The 10,397-nt window shown below is 37.8% G+C and overlaps 1 protein-coding gene across 6 annotated transcripts in view; it reads right to left on the bottom strand.

Moving 5' to 3' along the window:
* Nucleotides 1–5,171: 5,171 nt before the first annotated feature.
* usp20 (ubiquitin specific peptidase 20) overlaps nucleotides 5,172–10,397 on the bottom strand; it is a 28,095-nt gene continuing 22,869 nt past the window's right edge. For 5 of the 6 annotated variants that reach the window (XM_055019220.1, XM_055019221.1, XM_023263437.3 and 2 more), the window contains exon 25: nucleotides 5,172–10,208. The gene's annotated coding sequence lies outside the window, so the exon portion shown is untranslated. The remainder of the gene's footprint in view (nucleotides 10,209–10,397) is intronic. The other variant, XM_055019222.1, reaches the window with a different exon arrangement.

Raw genomic sequence — 10,397 nt, 5'->3', positions numbered from 1 at the left:
TTTATCTACAGTTCTGAATGCAGGACAAGTGTGTTTTTACATATATAAGCCTTTTACTTAAGTAAAATATCTGAATACTTCTGACAAGGAAGAGATAATCTAAATAAAAACAAGAAGTATCACCATATTCATTGTAAATTCCTGTGTAATACATCATGTTTATTTACATGTTTGCATCATAACAGCTCCTGGTAGAGCGTCAGCCATCAGTCGCTTGTGTCTGCCAGTCCAGTGTGAGCGAGCTGCCAGAGCTGGTGTCATCGCAGCAGTCCTCGGCGTCGGAGAAGGAGGACATGTAGTGGAGGCCCGTCACTCTGTGGTAGCCTCCCTGCAGCATCTGTGGGTAGGCGGTGAGCTCCATGGCCCTACGGCCCGTCCTGCTCACCCTCACAGTCCACATGTCAACCAGCTGCGAACACATGGCGCAGCCCATGGTGTGTTCAAACAGGTCAGCAGGCAGATTACACAGGGAGACGCAGAAACTCTACAGACAGGGCTCACTAGATACATCCATCCTCACTCATCCACCTGCAGAATTTACGGGTGAAGATGTGAGTAAGACACATTATCACTAATGCACCCACTTATTCAGAAATATGTTCTGAGATGCAGTGTACCTGTAATGTGATGTGGAATTAATTGGATTTTTTTCAAATTATTACATTCATAGTTATAAAATTGTTATTTTAAACATTTTTATGCACTTGCACCTAAGAAATTGAGAAACAAAACTGCAATTTAGTGACACATATGGACTCTTCAGAGATTCATTTTCATCAACTTCATTTTAATTAGTTTTAATTCTTATATTTATTCATTTCATTTAGATTTTTTTCATATTTATTACATTACATTTATTCTATCTTAGGAGTATGTATTTCATGTTTCATGTTTGTTTATTGAGAATAAATAAATAACAAATCTGGATTTTAATAATTTAAATAAAGAGTAAGTAATGCAAAATAACTGCAGAAGGGTTAAATGTATTTTAACATTTATCCTATTTGCTAGTTCTCAAAGGGAAGTCAGAGCTTTACAGTCTGCCCACAGCACTTCCTGGGTAAATGTAAATGAGTGTGTTTTTTCTCTGTAATATGTGTAATAGTTCTTCAATAAAAGGCAAAAAAGAGAAAAGGGAAAATACAAGCAGAGGAGGAAAATGAGAACCCAAAGTTCCACAAAACGAGAAGTGCAGCTGCTCATTGAACTTTCACTTCCAGGCCAGCCTGCAGGGCTCGACGAGGGTAACCAGAAGAGGCAGAGTCATAACCGGTCGGCCTCAAGGTGTTCCACGTCTCTTACAGCTGCCAGACACGGCATGTAAATATTTACAGAAGTGGCTTTTTGCAAAAAAAAAAAAAAATCACTGCGAGAGAGTTCAGAAAGAAGTTGAATTAGGGAGCTACAGTCAGTCCTGCGAGTCTTGTTTCAGAACAAACAACTCCTCTGAATGTATTGCAGCACTTCAGTTTGACTTTATAATGACTACAGGGTCTGTTCATACTGGAGCTCTGATACATGAATCCCTTCCAGTGCCATGTTGGGTTTTCTTCTCTCCAGTTTGATGGAGCACAGATGTCGCTGCAGATCTAATAAATGCCTGAAGGGAAGGAATAGATGGAAGGTTAGTAGGCAGCAGATCAATATACTGTAGATATATTTTCACTTTTCTAGCAAAGTTGAAGGACAAAACATTGTTCCCTTGTGCACCAATGTAACATTTAATCAGTCAAACTATATTTGTGATGATAGGATAGATATAAACAGTACAACAATGCAAAGAATGAAAAGATAGAATACATAAATACAATTCTTTGGCATTTGATTTAAGTACAGCTTGATGACATAATTTTTCCATCTGCAATGTGCTGTCTTTATATTTACATTATTTTACTGACTTTTTATTCAGATGTGCATTTTATGTTTAATGATATGCTATTTTAACTATACAGCATTTTTGCTGCAGTTCTTGTTGTTTCCAAATTTGCCTCATAAATAAATTTGAAAATGTTACTTATCAAAATAATAGACAGCCACAAAACACTGGCTAAAGAGGTAGTTTTAATGTTTTAAGATGTGAACGTATGCAGCTGCAGTAGTTTTTCTGCCCAGCACTGAGAAACAAGTCAAAGATTAAGCCAGAGGACTCGGGCTGGCCTCCTAGATGAGACATCGCAAACATGTCAAGCAAGTGTGCTGCTGCAAGAACATGAAAAACTAGAAAGGATTTAAAGTTTGAAACAAAACCTGACAGAAACTGAAATCTGAATCAGTTTGTGAGTCAGTTTCAACTTTTTGCCAAAATAACTCACATGACTGCTGTGAGCACAGTAGAAAATGGGTAACTAGGGAGGTTAAATGGGGGAACCACTCATGTGTCCCTAATCTGGAGTATTAAAAATGTATGTATAAATGAGGCCGAATCCAGTTTGCCCTGACAGCTGTAGCAACAAAAGGAGACCACTGAGGCTTCTATGTGACAAAAATCTGTGCATCTGTGTGCTTTATGATATCACTGAAGACATTAAAATCAGCTACAACAGAATCTGTACCAGTGACTTTTCCCTCCCTCAGGAGAGGCTGTTTTCATATTGGCGCAGATATTTCCCTGCGTAATTCTTTCATCTGATTCACACAGATGTCAACCTGCCCCTCTCCAATCCACTGTCTGACCTTCATCATCCAAAGCTGTCTGGTGCTCAGAGACCCACTAGCAGGAGTGGAAAGGACTTTAACGGTGAGGACGGAGAGGACAAATGGTCTGCTGCTAGGTGCCACACCCATCCTGTCCCAGTGAATGGACACAGCAGGGGCATCCCTCATACAGGCACACACAGACTCCTCTGCTATCCTGGACCGTGTCTGTATTGTTATTTGTTGATTTAACATTCAATTGCCTGGACAGCTACTCCTATGACATATTGAATTATTCATCAATATATCTGGTGGCTCGTGCGCAGTGTACCTACTATCCCAGACTCGATGTAACCTTCATGTCAGTAATCTATCAAAGCTGTGTGTGTTTGTATTCATGCTCAGACACACATGCAGTGCAAGGAAACATGCCAGTGTTGTGAAAATGTGAGGTGGGCAGATGCTGCATCTGCGTTTGTTTCTATATTTACACATAAATGAATAAATATATATATATATATCTATACTGACCTCTAAAACAGTTGTGTTTTTGGCTCTTACCTGAATAAAGCCGGTTCTCCTGCCTGCATGTATGCTCAGTATGTGCATCGTGTCCTGTCAGCAGCCCGGTGTGTTTCCCTCTCGGTCTGCCTCTGACTGGGCTCGGTACAGCTCAGCATACATATGGGACTTGAGATGACATCACAGCTCCTCATCCAAGAGTTGCTCTCTTTCTAAAATTAAAACAGGTGAACCCTCTCTCTATCTCTCTGTGTATCTCATACCTAACTATCATTTTTCAGCAGACAACAGAAGTAAAAGGAAGACATAGATGTCATTTCTAATTCCCACTTGCTCAAATTTCGACTCTACACGTGCAGTAATTGTGCTGACATTGTGTTAAGAAAAGTAAATATTAGCGTGCTGATTCATCCCGACTCGCACTCCCTATCGTTTCTGAGATTCAGTATTGCACTGCATCCATTCGCGGAGCTCAGAAGACACAGTTTTGAAAGCGATTGGTCAAAATCGATCCCACGGAGGCAGAAACATCCCAATTAACCACACAGTCTTCCTCTTCTCTGTTCATATGTGGCCACCCCTCCTGCACTGGAATATTATGTAGCTCCTGCTTTTCTGCAAGTTAATTTGTTTAAGCACAGTTTCAGATGGAAAAAGTGATGGTTTGAACTAGATTTTGGCACAGGGGCCATCAATAATTATGTAAAGCAGCTAAAACACCTTTAGGGCCTTATTATGCAGTGAATACTGACACAACAGGAGCCAGCTGGCAGCCTCACATCCTCAGGTGGAGCCTTTGTTGCTCTTCCAAGGTTGAGGTTTAAAATCTGAAGGTGACCTTGTGACGCCCTCAGCTTTGAAACGACCTGCCTGAGGAGATAAAGCTTGCAGAATCAGCGGCTTCCTTAAAATCACTTCATCAAAACCCGTTTTTATAGACTTGCTTTTATTCAATGTTGTCCTGTTATTGCTTATGAAACATTTTATTGCTTATTGCTGGTGTTTGTCCTCTCTGCAGGTATGTCTGACTCTGCACAGGTCTGATCTGCAGCTTCTAGTCCCACTAACCTGTCCAGTGTTTATGATCTTCTATCTGTGTCTACTTGTCTCTGCTATACTTTTCTCCCTTGCCCTCACTCGAACTAGTCAACCATATCTGACTACCTGAGCCTGGTTCTGCTGGGGATCTCTTTCAGTGAATAAATGCTTGCTCACAACCTTAATAACAAGTTAAATTTGTCAGGTGATTTGTTAGAATATTCTAGTGTATGGTCCTAACTTTAATATTTAAATTAGTCAGTTGCATTTGTATTTTATTTAATACTGTAAGGTCTTAATCTTAATATTCAAACTTGCTACATAAATTTGCAGTGCCAGTTTTATTTCTCTATGTGAAAGCATTTATAAAAATGACCCCAAGTGAACCAGGGTCACTGATATGTTTCTTTACTTGCTCAGTTGTGAATCTAGCTTTGGTCCCTAGTCATGGGTGGATCGCCAAAAACACCTGAATACTACATTACACATGTACAATACATAGCATCTTTTGCTCACTTTTTTTTCAAGGAATAACCTACAGAAAGGACTTTCAAAGGATAAATTCACCTCCACAAATTCTTGCCAAAAGTGAAATAAGGAGTTTGATGCCAGTCTCTAAATAGGTGCTGATCTTCTTACCCTTTCCCTCTCACTGAAAAAGCTTAATAACAGCCCTAAAAATGTCTATTACTATAAATTGCACACTCCTGGGTTGTAACACAAGCTTTCACTGGTGTAATTTTATTTGACAAAGGCATTATCACAGTTTATAATATGGCAATAAAGTAATTTTCCCTGGCTGAGTAGTATTCCTGATGACAAAGAACCAACCATTCTAGTTCAACTTTAACATGTCTCAGAATGTTTGAAATATTTATCCAAAATTAAGTCCTAAAGTTCCATTTTCAGCGTTGGTTGACTTTAGACTTTTTTTTTCTTTTTTAAATTACGGCAAAAAATAATAAACAAGTTCAAAATCAAGACCAGGCAATTTTAATCATTAAACCAGTCATGACTAATTACATCAATTATACAGACATTAAGACACCCCATTTAACTCTCATGTTATCAAAGCATCACCACTGTCATGACCACAAGAGCCACACACTGTAAAATACGAGGAAAACATGAGTCAATGAAATCCCGTTGCTTGCCATGATATTTCTGATTAACTGTCCAACCACAGCAACGCAGTGAAATAGAAATCTCACACGCATAGCTACGTGCTGTAACACAAGCAAACAAAGTCACAGGTGAGGGTAATTATGCAACTGCCACTCAAGACTTCTTAACACTGCACTGTAATGAACTGCACAGCCCCAGTTTACTGTCAGTTTTCCAAACTGCCCCTTTGATGATAAGACTGCACAAAGATTTGTCTTTTATTTCATTGCACTTAATCCCCCAAAAAAGTATCCAAAAATAGCACACGTCACTATAGTATTAATACTATCTCTTGTAGATATAGTCTAGAAATGTGTGAAAACAAGAAACATCACGCAAGACAGAATGGACAAATCAGTGGCCTTTGTTGTTAAAACAAATGAATAGATTTTTAAAAAAAAAAAAAACAAAAGAATAAAAAAGCAAATCTAAAACAGGGAGGCATGAATTATTATCAGCTCTGGTCCAAAATGCAGTCATCAGGCACCGCAGATATTTTGACATGTCGTAACAGGAATGTTCCAGGTGAAATTAGAAGATCAATCAAAACTCATTACGTTTTTAATCATCTTAGTCCCATGCAGGGGAATTTAACCTAATTTCAATTCAGTTTTAGTTATTCAGTTGAGCTAATTCACAGCCCAGGTCATTTTAGGGCATGGCACATAGAAGGGTAGAGCTGCAATTAATTGATTAACTGAATTAATTGACAACTATTTTTAAGAGAAAAAAGGCAAAGCTCTCTGATTCCAGACTCTTAAATATGAATATTTTCTGGTTTCTTTACCCCTCTCCAAAAGTTACACTGAAGAACAAGGCGTTATTTGCAGTCCTATAGCTATTATAGAGAGAAAACAAATTAATCTAACTAAAACACCTCTCTTTTAACAGTAAGAGACCAGCAGTTGTTTCTGGCTTTCCCTCATAAAGAAGATTTACAGAAGATTTAAAGGGAGTAACGCTGCCAACCTGTCGACTGTCAACTTTCAATCCCAATTTAAGACCTTATGTGTTCCTCTAGTGTGGTTTATTGTCATACTCAAAATGAACAGAATAATCACTAATATCAGTTACACCTGCACTTTTCTTACACAGACAAGTCAAAATATCTGTGGTAAAAAAAAAAGGTGTTCATGCTGGATATTCTGTGTCACTCTCTTTGCCCTGTCAGATATACTGTCAGTAAATTATTTTGTCCATCACTCCTCTTATAAATATCTGAATATCTGTTGTGCTTTTTGAAAACTGTACATTGACAATGCTTGGATTTTCAGTGCATAGCTAAATGTACAGACAGGCGTTTCACAGAAAAGTCTTGCTTGAATAAAAGGCTTCAAGATGTGGATTTCTCATTTTAGCTTGCAGAATAAGCTACCTTTAAAGCTACAGCTAGCCAGCAGTTAGCTTGTATTAGCAGACAGACTGAAAGAAGGCGGAAAGAGCAACTTGCAATTCGATTTTCTGAGATAAACAAACAAGACAAAACATTCTACTTGTGAGCTTTAGCAGTGCTGTTAGGGGGATTATGTGAAGTCTGGACGGTAAAAGGCTAATGATGCTTGCAGTCTATAAACTAAAAGCTAACTAGCTGCGAGCTGTACCTTCATATTTATTGATGACAGTTAACTCTAAAAGAAAGTTTTCAGTTTTTTTTCACATCTGTTTATGAATATGCATGTATACCCTTCTGAGTTCATGTCCATTTATAGCCCAACGAACTCAAACCATGTATTCTAATTGAATTTTTGTGCCGCTCTTTCTGATTGAACTTATGATGAAATACAGCTGGGAGGTTTGTTGGTTGGTACACGGCTAAATGTCTTGAGTTGTGGTAGATATATACTGAGTTCTCCAAACACTGCACTGTAAATTTTGCCACCAAAACAAAAGAAATAGGTGTGTAGGTGCTTGAAGGCACTGTGTTCCAATGTACAATGTGCAATATTATCATATTTTTTCCATTTCAGCTTACACTTTGCTTGTCTAGGTTTCAGACCTCATAGTTCTAAGGCTGCTACAAAACAGGGTAAAAAGCAGAAGTAAGAATTACTGTGTATTCTGGTCAAGAGAGTGGCGAAATAGGAAGAGCTATTTTGAGCATTTGTAGTTACAGAGGGCCCATAAATTTATTTTAAAGTCCCATTGATTTTCCTATGAAAATGTTACTTGACTCATAACACCTCACAAGCTGAATCATCAGCATAAATGATTAACTGCGTCCAAATACATCTGTGTACAAGGGTGTACATAAAATTTTGAGGCGAGATGTTAACTATGACTCCCAAGGTGCATTTTTGCAAGAATTATCCCATCATGTTGTTTAGAATTTGCTGCCGATTCGCTTGTGTTTCTGACTGACCTCTGCTCCAGGGTCAGACTACCTAGGGCTCATGGATTTTGTAGTATCCAAACCAATTGCCATGCCATGATGGACCAGACATGACTTCTCAGAACAAAGTAATAAAAACTGGTGGCCATAGCATAAACCTGTAGGTTATTACATTACTGGGAGGATTAAATTTAGTGTTTAAAGAGAAAAAAGGAAATTAAAACGTGGAAAAAACTTCTGGAACCAGTAAGTCTTGCCACTTGGAAACTCCGTACTACATGACATCTAAAGATTAAAATTAGTGTTCACATATATATATATATATGTGAAATCATTTGGCTTTTTTTTTTTTTTTAAAGATAGTTATTCTTTATTTTACACTGGTAGTAGTGGAGTAGCACTATTTACCTTCTAATTAAGCTTTTCTATCGCTGTAGGAGTCTTATATATACAGTTGTTCCCTTGATGGTTACTAGTAAAGTAAAAAAATAAAGACAATTTAGTAACAGTGCATTAGTACTATGTAACATGGCTCAGATGATTTAACAATTGCAATTGACTTTTTTCATTTAATATTACCATTAATTATTAAACATTTTTTCTGAGTTTTGGCTTTCAAAGTTGATACTAAACACAAAAACGTTCTGCCACAAATGTATTTTTTTTTAATTTATGTATTCAGGTGAGAATGTGACTAATGTTCATTTAGTTGGAGGAGGACTTGGTTTGTTTAGGTGAGCTTAAACCAACTCATTTCTCCCAGCTTTTAATCTGGATCATAAATCTTGCATTGATGATGCTATAAGATGAGCTGCACAATTAAAAAAAAGACGTGTAAGGTTTCGTTTAATCAACATAGGTTCAGCAGACATTTTTAAAATAAATATTCTCTGAGAAATCTAGACAGGAGTCAATACTGGGAGCAGTATGAACTGTCTCACACACTTGCACCTTGGTGCTCTGCTCTGATTGGGATTGAAAGATGATTTACACACAATCTGAAATTAGTTTTCTCTTGACTGTTTTGATTCATTGCTTGCTTTGTGGGTGGAGGATTCCAAACTTTACACCAGACTATAATTTCTGTAAACAAGCTGTGGTGTATTATTGGGGCAAAGAGGCTGAATTGTACATAAACTTTTGAATTGCATCATCAACAATAATGCAATGTACAGACGAACACGTATTTTTACAAGCAAATACCTCAAACTGTAATATTTGGATTTTTGGGTGACCTGAAAATGAAACATGCACAATTATGAAATTATGCAGAAACAAAAAAATAAATTTCACTCATGTACTATCAGAAATAACCTCTTTCTGGAACAGATTTGATTTTTTTTTTTTGCATGATGTGCTAAATATTTGTTACAATTATTTTTTCAATGCTTAATTGGTACATGGTGTGGAATAGCTTTCTATTTAATACTGCCATCTCTAGGTTTAACAAAAACTGCATCACTAGTCTATGTGGAAATACAGGTATCACTACTAAAAACTGATGTCAGGTCATTTACACTGATGTCGGTGAGATTTACAAACCTTCGGTGTAAGCTCTTGTCAGAAAAGCCAGTTATGATAATATGTTGAACAAAATTCTCTTATGACCCCTCAGATATGCAATCCTTTGACTTATGAAAATGTCCATTTCTCTGTTTTGCTAATATTTATACCTATATATGCCCTTATGCCTAGTTGATAGTGCTTGAATAAACTAAACAGGAGAGTCAATATTTAAATAGTTGAGCACATAAACAGATAAATTGTGTGTTTGGAAGAAAAGAAAAAACCTCAGCATCCCATCTTGTCAGTGAAATGTACTAACTCATCCAAAACAATAGCTGCATGCATTTTAAACCTGAAAAATAGTCTTTTACAACCCACGCATGCATGTTCTGTAGTTTCACATGAACCTACAATTGTTTTTACAGGTCATTAATCCTAACATTTCACTGTTAAAGCAAAGAAAAAGACTTCCATTCCTGAGGGCTCAGTGCTCTGTGTATTTAAGGTTGAAGGTGCAAGAAGTTTGATGTGTTTGAGATCTCTCACTTCATATCTGAACTTGTTGCTATGTAACTAGTAAACAGGCATACAACAGGAAGCTTGGTAATGTCTCTTGGTTTTTGCTTCCAGTGAAGAAGAAAAGTCCTCAAGCTAAACATCAAACTGTAGCTCTGCTCGGCGCTCTGCTTGGAGCAGCTGTCTGCCTGCCACAGTCGGTTTAGCAGTATATGACACCTAGTCACTACAGCGGCCACTGACACACCATAGCTACCAAAAACAGCTCCAGAGACTTTGACATGACGTCTTATCTTTTTTTACACCTTAACACTGAGGATCAGCTTTATCCAATAAATTAAACTATGTGATGTTTAGGTACCGTTTTCTCCTCTTGCGACATGGCTTCGGAATAATACGCTGCTACATTTACAAAGTGCTCACAATGGGGCTTCTTCACCAAGGTGCAAATTCCTCAGCTTCCTGTGAGGGCAGGAGTGGAAAGGGGAGTCAGAAGATCCTGGAGATGAGAGTTGAGAAACAGTATGAGAACCTACAGTCCCTCAGTGGGGCTTCAACTCCAGCAATCAAACCCGAATTTGGGGGCTATAAAACAGCTGCTACAGCTGTTTTATAGCCCCTGCTATTGTTGGCCACACGTGCAGACATTTTTGTCTTGGCTGACCACAAGGAATTTATGAACTCATGT

Source organism: Amphiprion ocellaris, chromosome 17 (assembly GCF_022539595.1).
Source record: "Amphiprion ocellaris isolate individual 3 ecotype Okinawa chromosome 17, ASM2253959v1, whole genome shotgun sequence".
In the NCBI taxonomy this organism is placed as follows: domain Eukaryota; kingdom Metazoa; phylum Chordata; class Actinopteri; family Pomacentridae; genus Amphiprion; species Amphiprion ocellaris.
Note: the sequence above shows the minus strand (reverse complement) of the source record. Positions and strands in the feature narration are given on the sequence as shown.